The sequence below is a fragment of the Pygoscelis adeliae genome, unplaced genomic scaffold, assembly GCF_000699105.1.
Source record: "Pygoscelis adeliae isolate BGI_AS28 unplaced genomic scaffold, ASM69910v1 Scaffold504, whole genome shotgun sequence".
Lineage (NCBI taxonomy): Eukaryota > Metazoa > Chordata > Aves > Sphenisciformes > Spheniscidae > Pygoscelis > Pygoscelis adeliae.
The window spans coordinates 187,814-199,582 of NW_008824555.1; the positions used below are offsets into that span (position 1 = coordinate 187,814).

Genomic DNA, 11,769 nt, shown 5'->3' on the forward strand with positions numbered 1-11,769 from the left:
GGCGGCGTTCGTGCAGCGCGCATGCGCGGCCGGGAGGGGAGCGCTGGGAACAGCCATATCCTGCTTGCTCGTCAACTCGGCGCCTGCGCAGAAGGCTGCTGCGGGGACTTGCGGAATAATGAGCCTCTGCATCTGCTTGGGGGGAACCGGAGGAGGAAGACATGCTGCCAAATAGTGAGCTCCAGCTGCTGGTGTTCTCCTAGGGGGGCTGGCTGCGGAGTGGGGGGCAGAGTCCGGGGGCGCGATCCCCACCCACCGCACCTGCGTGGGACAGGGCTTCTCGGGCTTCCCAGCCTGCCTCGGAGCAGGGCTTCCTCCGGCGGTAGGAGTCACTCGTAGGGCCGGGAGGTAAGAGCTGTGGGGAAGGGGGCAGGAGTTGAGAGGAGAGAGGGCTCGGTAGCTCGTCTGGGGCGAGCGAGGGAGCAGGGCCTGAGGGGGGGGGAGAGGGGCGGCTGGGGAAAGGTGGGGGGGGGGCGGGGGCGGCTGGGAAAAGTTGGGGGGAGGCCTGGCTAGGGGATTCCTGGAGATCCCCAGGCAGGCGTAGAGGTTCAGTGGGGTGCCAGGAACTGAGTAAGGAAACAGGAGTGGGAGAAAGGAAATAAGGGCTAGAGTGGAAAAACTGAGATGACTAATAGCATAACCAAGTAAGGGATGACAGGTCGTAGCTTTGCCACTGAGGACTGTGGGCACATTTCTAAATCAGGAGGGAACTTGGTCTTCCTACGAATTAGACCCCAGGGTGTCTGGGATCAGTACTGATATTTCTTAGCTGTGTTTCAGGCCTGTAGTGGTGTTTAAAAGAAATGGTGCATCATCATGCAGTATGGAAAGGCAAAAGAATTCCCTTTCGCAGTTAAATGTGTCGCTAATACGATTTGATAGCAGAGTGTTAGTGCTTGTAGCAAGCACTACCTTGATTAGTGATAGATGGTATTATAAAGGTAAAATCTTATTCTCATAGTATTTGCAAAGCTGCCTGTGAAATGGAATTGTCTTTTTCTGACAGGAGTTTTTTGGGGGGAGAAAAATATGGAATGTAATGTTATTTGTTGTCATTTTTCTGTAACTCGGCATTATTAGATGTGTTTACGTTTGTGACTGTAGAGCAGCATCGTGACATAATGAAAAGGAATCCTTTTTTGTGATACCCCTTTTTTTTTTTCTTTGCCTTTAGAGTTCTAAATGGTTACGTCTGGGGTGGCTTGGTGTGAAGCCCTATGAAAGTCTGAAGAATTTCACTATTATTTATGCTTTATAAAATAGAACTCTTCGGTTATTAAAAAAAAACCCCTAAATTAGTTAAGTAAAACATGTAACTGGCTTGCTTCTTTTTCAGTGATATTTTCTAACCAGATGCCCAGAATGATTTAGTTTCATTGTGTCACTTGTTTCGTTGTGACCTGAAGAAAAAACAGATTTTTTTTCCTAATGGTACTTTGTCATGGATGAGTATAGAGATCAAGACCACATGAGAGCAGAAGTACATTGCAAGCTGTCATCCTGTCACTGTATCAGTAGAGGACAGTAACACAAAACTGTACCTACCATAAGATTGCAGAACCTGCTGTCAAATCTGATATCCCGATTTACTTGAGTCTAGTTACCACTATTATAACACTAATTGTGTTTCCTCCCCAAAACCTCCAGGATTTGCACGTAGATACAGATCAGGGAAGGAGTTAAAATGGAAGGGGTTTTGGTTTGACACACAGTCTCAGTGAGCAGTACCATCGCTGATTGCACGGGTCACAGTGGAGTGATTAAAAAAAACCTATTTCTTGTGTAATTGATCTTAAAATTTGCTGATGTTTTAACACGGGGAAGGTACCAGTACTGGCAATAGTATTAGGTTGATGAGACCTGATAAATGTTAAAAACAATTCCATTCACCAGTCTTCTCTCAGTTTCCACTGAGCCAGCTTGACCAGCGTGGGGGGAGGTTTAGGGTTAATGTCTGAACTGCAGCTGAGGACCTAGTGTTAGGTATCTACTGTGAACTGAGTTTGTTGCCCTGTGTGATTTTTCTAGATACCAATCCAGTTTACAATAAGAGGGACTTACCAGCTTTATTCTTGGCACACCCTTCTGTTCAGCGTTTTACTCGTGGGGCTTGCCATTCCACTGCCTGGCTCACTGTGGACCTGTAAACTTGAAATCATCTGCTTCATTTCTTCCTGGACATTATTTCTGCAAAATTGGGCATAAAGCTGGGAAAGAGATCTGTTTCTTGTACGATCAGGAGCTATTGCTGTGTTACTGATTGCATTCATAGTTCCACGCTTGGAAATATCCACTGTAATTTTGTAAAATTCCTTCTCTCCTCCCAGCTTTGGCTCGATTTTCTGCACGATTGGAGTATTATGTAAGATCTTGCTGTATTCCTCCAGCCTCTGGCTGCTGGTGTTTCCTCTCAGCACAGAGAGGAAATACAACAAAAACGTGTTTTGAAAAACAAACAAAACCCTTTATTGAGAGTGTTGCTTCTTGATTCTCAGTCGATAAGCTGCTCCTGCGTTCTGTCTTGTACTTTGTACTTGAGAGACCTCTTAAATAAAGCATGTGTCCCAAGTTCTAGAAACACATGACAGTACAGGAAACTAGCGTGAGATTAAAGTATTCGTACCCTTGAGGAGGCAAAGAAGCTGTTGTTTTTCCGAAACTATATCTGTAAATATATTAGAACTTCTTTTCTTGGTTTCACGTTGTTAAGTGTCCCTTTACTGGACTCTGTAGCAGTGTTTTGGAAGGAAGGAGTTGAGTGATTCTGGAAGTGTCTTCCTCTTTGCTGATATGCATAGCTGAGAATTCAAAAAAATATGTAGCACACATGAAATGTAATTTGTGGGTTTTTTGTTTGTTTTTTTTTTTTCTCCGCATTTTTAGGACCAAAAAGATGCAGAACCACTGACTGTGTAGCAAATGCCCGGAAAAGACTTGGGAGTTCATTTTTATACTGTGAGTAAATTCTTTGGCTACAGGCAGGAGTTGCACCGGTGCATTCTGTGAGGTGTAGCTGGCCTTACAACTCCATGGATTTTTAGACACCCGTAGACTTTATAAAGTCAGGACCATGGGAGGAATTAAACACTCCCAACACTAAATTCATAAGTGGAAGATACTGTTTTGGCTATTGGTATAGTAGAAGCCAATAGGATACTGGTGACTTTAGATGCACTGACTAGAGAAAATAGTATTAAAATTTTCATATTGAGATCTCAGTTCAGCTTTTCTTAGCCTGTGTTGTAGGTCTTATTCAATAGGTTATATTATATGACTGCGGACTTTAAAAATGGCTTTTGCTAGAAATACAGCGTCTGTGTTGCGCATTTTAAATTAGGTCTGAGGTAATACTTGGGCTGTGAATCATATACAGTAATGTTAATGCTTTTAAAAAATTGATCCAACTTCTGATAACAGAAATCATTTTCCAGCAAAAAAGGATGCCCTTGTGCACGCTTTTAAGAGACTCGCCTACAGAAAGTCTCAGACTATTCATTTGAAAGTATGCTAATTTTTAAGCATTTAAAATGTTTAGGAATCTCGCAAGTTCAGTAATGCTGTTTCTGAAAATATACTGGAAGGTCTAGAACTCTAAACACTTAAATTTATTACCTCTTCAGAAATATTTCATGTCGCATCATGTGTAAACTTACAGGGTTCAGTTGGACACTAGGATGCTTAAATTGCTGACTGATAGTTTAAGGTACTCTGAATCACTACTTTTTCTTTGGAGTTAACGTGCTGCCCTTTGAGTTAATAGAGGTGCAGCTGGAACACTTTCATATGTGTGACTTCAGACATGCCAGTGACATCTATACGGCATCAATCTGAAAAGACTGATGTGATGTTCTAAAAATGGAAACTCTTATCTTCTGATGTCAAACAGAACTTAAAGAATTACACTTTTTTAACTGTGAATATGCAGGAATGGTACTTGGAGAGGTTCGCAAAGTGATCTGTGGGACTTAAACAGCGATATGTAGCTGTTAAGGTTTTTTTCCTCCTTTCCGTGAAGTCGAAGTCCTCATATTTACCAATAAACAGCTATCTCCAAAATGAGTATAACATGGGAATATCTCTGTTAGGGCTGTGACAAGAACTGATACTTAAGCAAAATTGCATGGGCAGAGAAGATGGTCTAGAAAAACTTACTGATCTTAGAGCCAAACAAGAAGTAGAAGTTTGCTTATGGGACTTGATCAGATGAAGAAGTAATTAAATTTTAGAATATGTCTATTTTTTTTTTTAAGTGTGGCTTTAGTTACCGTTCTGCCCACGTTCTTTGCTCATCACTGCAGAAATTTGTTCAACAAATCATAAATCAGATCATTATTGCATGTAGCAACTTTAATAGCAGTGGTTTACGAGTGGGAGACTTCCCAAGATTATTGAGTTTTATTTCTTCAGCTTAGATTTTAAAGCTAGTGAGGCCTCGCTTACCTTCTCTTAAAAAGAAATCCTTTTTAATTTTTATCTTTTATTTAAAAGAGTGGGTTTGCCTCTGTGTCTGAAAAAAGCTCAAATGACAGCCCTGGTTTTAGAGACATGCTTATAGCAGTGAGACCGGAGAGCAGGTGGAAACAAATACACAAAGTCGTCTGGAGCTGCTGTATAGCAATGCAGAGAAGCTGCCTGGCTGCCTCCCAAGTGTTGCTGCATAAAGAGGCTAGAACAGATGCTGACTGCATTGATGGAAAAGTTTTCAGTTAACGTGGCTAGAATCATGCCTACAGATTAACTAGTTGACTGTTAAAGAATGTTGTCATATCCCCCCCTACCCCGCCAAGAATCCATTACCTTATGGTGAAGACCTCATACAGCGCCTTCCTTGGATGCATTGAAGGCAGACTGTTGTAGGCTGGGTATCCTGACCTTATAGATCTGTCTTTGTAATTTCAAAATCATATTAAATGACGCCACTATGTTGGTGCCTTCACTTCCTCAGCTGCTTTTTTGTAGAAGTGTGCAACCTCAGCAAGTTATGCTTAAAACCCACGTGTATCAGTTTGATTATTTCTTAGAAGCACTTGTGGGCAGTAAAAGAAATAGAGAACAGTATTTCACTATTGCCTTTGAGAGACAGACGATTTTCTTAGGATTTCCTGTTAGCTTGAGATTTTGTTCATACTTGTTCCCGGAGAGAAGAACAGTGTGTCGGTGTAGGTGTTTGAGTCCAGAAGTTTTCAAAATTGCCGTCACGTGTCACGTTCTGCCTTACAGACCTCTGATTTCTCAAGCGAGTAACACTACAGTGACATGACTGTGTGATAGAAGTCCTCGTGTTAGTCGGCAGTAAAGATTTATAACTGTGTGATTTAGAGTTAGTTCTTGGCTAGCAGATAATTGATATTTCTCTTCAGATAATATTGCCCAGTAGCTTATTGAGTTTTACTATTGATGGGGAAAAAAGTAGGAAGACTTTTTAAGTGTTTTTATAAGAACAGAAGGGGTAACAGGAAGAAAACAAAAGCAACAAGAACTGGTCTCTTCTTTGAGGCTGGAAGTGGTTTATGGAGGTGGCTTGTTGGTGTAAGAAGGGAAATAAATGTAGGTATCCTCCTGGCAATTTATTTTCGTGTACTTTTACATTTCCCTCTGTTTTTTAAAGATTCGATAAATGGCTTATGCCAACAACAGCTTAGAATATATAATTAAAAATCAGCCAATCAGCTCGCTGTGTCCAATATACTTCCTTTGGGATTTTCTTCAGTTTTAACACAAGTTACTACATTAATGCCGAAAGCGGTGAAAAGAATGCACCTTGCTGCCCTGCTTCCGAAGTGTCACTAGTATGAATAGATATATAATAATGCCTCTGGCCCAGTCTTTTTTCCTATTGACTAAAACCGTATGAAATATAGAATATCTAAGCTACCAAAATTTTTCTTTGCTCTTTGTCTTATTAATTCGATAATCTTGGTCTTGAATGGTTAGGATATTCAAATATGGGTGTAGGCGAACGCCATAATTGTGTTATTTTTGGAATGTGATTTATGGTAAGATGTGATTTTTTTGATGTTAATGTGAGTAAGACTATTAAAATTATGCTAGCAAAACCATCACGCCTTATTGAAGTTGGTGTGACATGTTTTATAGAAAACATGGCTGCTGATTTTTGAGGAAAATATAGATGGTTTGGAAGCGGAAGTTGGTTGGGATTTGATTCCCATCTTCTTCCTCTCCTTACTCCTTCTCATGTTGATGTCTGATAAGGTCAGAGAAAAGACTAAACAAAGTAACTTTGAAAATTAAGGACTCTTCCTGCCTACAAAATCGCAAGTGTTGGAGAAGCATTACCTGGGTAGGACAGGCTGCAAACAGGAGTCTTTTCAAGCGCTTGTAATTGCTATTTATTATCTGTTAGAAATAAGTCCTGGAGTGAGCCTTCTGTTGGAATGAAGCAAGCAGTTGATTTCTTTTCATGCTTTTCCAAAAACCCGGGTTTGCATGCTGATTCTAAGAGTGCTTTTATTTGGCAATCATATGACCTTTACATTCAGCAGGTTAAAATAATTCTCATAACCATTTTGAAGTCACGCTGCAGTTGCAAGAATCCAGTAGTTTGATGTCTAGTTTTGGCCATGCATTGTAGTCTCTAAATTGATTATTTGAAAGCTTAATTTCCAGAATAATAATGGCAGAAACTGTATTTCAGCTCAAGTTGTTTTTGATAAGCTCTTAGAAATATTAACACAAGATGGCAACTGGAAAATGTTACGTGAGGACTACCAGATGTTTGTATTACTGGAAAGTTGATATAAATAAAAGGCTCCAGAGGGGATTATAGTCTTGGTGGTTTGCTAGAGGTCGAGATCTGCAATCCCATTTGAGTGCTTTAGTGGTGTTTAGTACCAGGTCTCAGCACAGTAGACTGAAAAATTCAGTCCTGCTTAATTTTCAGTTTTTCAGTTTTTGCTTGTTCTCTGATTAGACATCATACCACTTATGCATTTTCTTCCAGTTATTTTCAACTCCCCAGGAATCTGTTGGGATTTTAGAGGTGTGAGGTATTTCTAGCAGCGTGTCGCTCTTACAAGAGAAGAACAATCTACAGAGGGGAGAAAAAACCCTGCTGCTGCCAGCCTGCTTTCAGAGTGAGAGGCTTCCCTGGCATGTTAGGAAGTTTTCTGGGGAAGAGTAGTTTTCATGGGTTTATCTTTCAATTTGGAAGATGACTTACATGCTATGAAAGTGCAAATGTTTTACTTTAAAAAAAAAAAAAAGCTAAAATGGCAACTGGGTTAATTGACAAGTGACAGGGAAGAAACTGAAGCTGTGAAATACTTTTTACGATTTGCCTGTGAGGGAGAATCTAGAATAAAAGAGTTCACGGGCAATAACAAAACCCTTCTTTTCAAAAATAAGATCAGGTTTCTTATTGAAGACAGAAGTCTGCTCAGGCTGATTGTTTCTGTAAGACCTAAGCTGGTGTGTTCGAATAACATTTTTACTTGTGGAGGAGAGAATTGAGCAGGAACGGATTGGCAGGAGGGAAAAGAGGTGAAAAGGAGAATTTGGAGAAGAAGTAAGAGATTTATTTCTTTTTAACGTGCTTATGATCTGAATTAAAAAATTATGAGGAAGATTAGCTTCTGAGGAAAAATGGTTTTGAAGATTTAAGTGTTAAGCATCTCGGAACGTACCTCAAGAGGATTAAAGATGGAAGTAGAAAAAGTTAAAGAAGAGGCAGAAAGTTTTGTTTGCTTTTAAGAATTTGATTACTTTTTATATTTACTGGTTTGGATATAATTCTAATATACTTTGGGTAATTTATAGTTAGGGTTGGCTGTGATTAAAGGGGATACAGTTTTCTGCATCTGTTCAAACACCGGCACGAAGCAGTCTTAGAAGAATGTCAAAAATACAACTTGACTTAATGACTAAAGAGCAGAAATTTTCAGTGGAGGATTTGTTTATAAAAGCAGAAGGTTATTTAGACAACTCTGGGCTGCTTCTTACCACCAACTTCCTCTCTCTTTCCTTGGTTTAGTTTTAGCTGTTTGCTATTTTATCTGGTGATATTTGGGGAGGAGGGGGAAGGGATGGTAGATGGTCTACAGCTAAAGAATGACAGTGTTTCTTTTCTTACAAAATATAGGTAAAACTTGTAATTCTCCTTACAATGCTGATGTTTCACTGACAATTGTCCCATCCTTTAATAGTTTCATACAAGTTGTTATTTTTGGAGGTGACCAAGCCTTTTCTTTTTTTTTTTTTTTTTTTTTTCTATTTTATAACTGGAGAATTGGTTTAAGGGGAAAAAATTAAAAACATTCCAAGAATGGAAAAGAAACCCTTAGTTTTGGAATATTTCTCGACGTGGAATTTTAGTTACTGAATTCTAGTGGTCTGCCAATATTCAGTGCGTTTTGAGATAACTCTGTCTCTCTCTCTTATTGGCTGTGATGAAAATGATTTTTCTAGGTAACTCCTTTACTTTTCCATGATCTATCCTCTCCAAAAAAAAAAAAAGTAATTCAGCATGTTCCTACTTGATAATGAGTTTTCTGAAATAAACTGAATTAAGGTGTATGTGTCTCCCTTAATTAAAATCTTCCTTTTATGCAGTGTCCAGTGGGCCCTGTTGTGACCTCAGGAATTTGGCCTTCTCTAATGTACTTGGCAACTTTGGGGTATAATAAAAAGAAGGTGCCCATCCAAGTTCCTGAATGCTACTGATGGTATAATGGGGACAACTTACAAACTGAATTAGGACTTACATATAGTGCTGTGGAATCAAGAGAAAAACACGGGCACCTTCAACTGTTGAGAGCGATCATTTGCACTGTGTTTTATGGAAACCAGGTTCTCTCTTTTGTTTCTGTCTCCCAAATGAGAAGTTGTAGGTCCTTTAGCCTGGTATGCATCTCTCACTGGATGACAGTTCATTCCTTTTATCTCTCTGCTATGATTGTGTTGATTTTCCAGTCTGTTCTCTTATGACTGAAGACTGTAAATGAAACTCCATGTGTCATTTTGAGCTCAGCAGTTTTTGTGGCACTCAACAGGGTACAGGTTAAGTAAGATCTTTTTTTGGATTTAAGAGCAGAGAAGGTAGAGGAAGGTGTAATGCCCACACTCCTGGTTTTTAGAAAGTGTTCAAACTTAACTCACCAACCACTTTTTTTAGCATAAATGATTCTTCCCTCTAATTCAGGTACAGTTAAGTCTGTATAGATCCCATTCATGTTACTCCTTTATAGTTTGTTTTTTCCAGGCGGTGACTGGCTTCTTGTTTTAGAACCGTTCACATTTCTTTGTTCCAGAAAGATAAGCCTCTCGCTTGTGTAAACCGGGCTTCCTTTCAAGACGTAGCTTTTTGGGATGGGTCACTTTCATCTTTCATAAGTGTTGATTTCTAATCTTAAGTCTATTTTTACTGGTACAGGTTGTTTGCTACCTTGGTGCAGTCTCTTCTACACCACCGTGTTAATAATTAGGCAACTTTGTGTAACCTCTCGAATTCATTGTGCCTGATTTTCAACCTGCGTGTTTCCTGTAAGATTTCCTGCCACGCAGGAGACACTGCAATCAGTATCGCTCGGCAGTCGTTATCACGGGCTATGTGAATGCTTTGCCCATCATTGCTTTCTTCTGCGGTATACCGAGTAGGAAGAGTGGTATGACTCCCTGTTTAGTGTATACATTAAAATCTGAAAACTTACTCATTTTATTCATCCACTAGTTAGATAGCATTGCATCCCGCTTTGCTCTTTCTGTTAACTTGCCCTTTTTTTTTTCTCTTCTTTTTCTTTCTTTACAGCAGTGAATTCAGACCTTCCATTGTCCTTTCCAAGGCTTTGAAGAATGCAGGAGCATAATGGTCTTTTCCTGTGCTTCCATATCTCATCCCCTTGTTTTATTGCTCCAATTATCTTTGCCCTGCTCCTTTTCTCTGCACTTTGTGCTGTTCTTGGATAGTCTTTGATATGTTGCTGGTCCAAGAAGCAACCACCCTGGTTTTTGAAACACTTAATTAAAAATATACTTCTTTTACAGACTTCTGCAAGTTATCTTTTGCTGAATAAAACTTACGGAAAACGAATATACTTGGAAATTTCTGGTGTAAACTGCTGTTTTCGTAAAAGGCAGTTGGTTTATCTTGAGAAGAAGTAGAAATTGACAGACTGTTTAGCAAAAGTCTAGTAATTTTGAGGCCTCTTTTAGAATTATTTGCTGAGTTGAGATTCCCAACCTCTCTCAAGTCAAGTCTCTGATGCTCACGGAATAGTTTTGACTGTTGATTCCTGCAGTAGATGAAGTTTTGAGCTGAGATGTCTTGGTACAGCTCCTAAGTCAGGAGGTAATTATGAGAACAAGGTGGCAAAGGAACGTTTCCTGTGCTTCAAAAAGGTCTGATCTGGCTCTGGTTCTTAGATAAAATGTCTTCATCTGGAAGTGGTTGTGAATGAGGTGAGAATTATTCTTTTTCTTAACTGTAATCTTAACGCTGTCCAGAGACAAGTGCTGTTTGTTATTTATATCCAAGGAAGTAAGAGACTCGCAGGCTGTACATGGGCTCACAGCAGGTCCGTAAGGTAATATTTTGAATTTTGTTTCCTGTGACTTGATATTTATGCCTGTACCTTCAAGTTTGTCCCTGCCTCTCCTGGCCAGAAAGAATTTCGATATCCAAACTATTTACAAAATGTTTTCCTAAAACCTCTGCCTGCAGCGCTTTTCAATTCACTCCTAGTTCAGGGGTGCCAGCGCTGTTAGTGAAGAAGTGCAAACTGGTGAAGTATTAAGTGTTCACGAGCAAATAAACGCCGGGGGTGCCCTGCTGATTTCGGAAACTTAATTCTACTTTAAGTCAGCTGTGGTTCCTTTTAAAAGGCGTTTAACATTGGTCCATGCCAGAAGAGCGATTCAGCATTTGGAGGTGGAAGAACACATGGCAGTTTCTACAGCACGCTTCTAAGGATATATTTTAGTGACCTTTTATGTGCTTCCCCTGTTCGTGTGCTTGCTAAGCAGGGCAAGCAGCAAGTTTTTCCTTACTGGTATTTTTTGCAAAAGACAGTGATGGGTATTATCTTTTATTCCCATTATGACTTGCTATAGCAGTAAAAGGACCAGTGATGTCATTTGATGGCAAGTATTTGATGGTTGATTATGGTATTGAGCTAGGGGTATGTTGGAGTTTAACATCTTTTTTTTAACTGTATTTAACTGTCTCGCAAAGCATCTGTAGAAAGCTTTGACATACTAGACTGAAAGTATTTTCCATATACTAGAAAATCTTTAAAATCTAGAACCTTTGTCCCTTTGGGCCATTTTAAAAGCATAACAAATGACGCGCTGGCATGCAGCAATTCTATTAGCACGTTGTCATAACTTTTATTACCACCTGCCTATCCAAGCCATCTGGGAGGAAAGGATGTAAGATATAAAAGTGACAGTTACTCAGAGGAAATTAAATAGTCCTGTGTATCTCAAGCTCCTACATTTGTCTTGCCTTTAGACCGGAGAAGCTTTCTAAAACTTCTCTGCATATGTAAGATGGAGGTAATGTTTAGGTGCATTTTAAAATCCTGTTGAGATACAGAAAGTAGCTGTTAAAGTTTCAATTTTTGCATCACACGATTATCTATTTCCTGCCCCAATTATATGATTGATGGCTACAGTCTTCTGGAGTTTGCTCCTTGGAGACCTGTGAAAGGTACAGGAATTTAGGATTAACTTCTGCTCTCTGTCCAGGAAACCCTTCAACTTCTCCGTGTGTTCCAACAGGCCTGATGAATGTGCCATTGTAACATAAAAAGATGT

The 11,769-nt window shown here is 39.7% G+C and overlaps 1 protein-coding gene across 3 annotated transcripts in view; it reads left to right on the plus strand.

Moving 5' to 3' along the window:
* The first annotated feature begins 136 nt into the window (after positions 1 to 136).
* Positions 137 to 11,769, plus strand: part of SPOP (speckle-type POZ protein) — a 27,840-nt gene continuing 16,207 nt past the window's right edge. Inside the window, exons 1-2 of one of the 3 annotated variants that reach the window (XM_009321960.1) lie at positions 290 to 348; positions 2,884 to 2,955. The gene's annotated coding sequence lies outside the window, so the exon portion shown is untranslated. Of the gene's footprint in view, positions 175 to 279; positions 349 to 2,883; positions 2,956 to 11,769 lie in introns of those variants that run through there. The other 2 variants (XM_009321963.1, XM_009321961.1) reach the window with 2 other exon arrangements.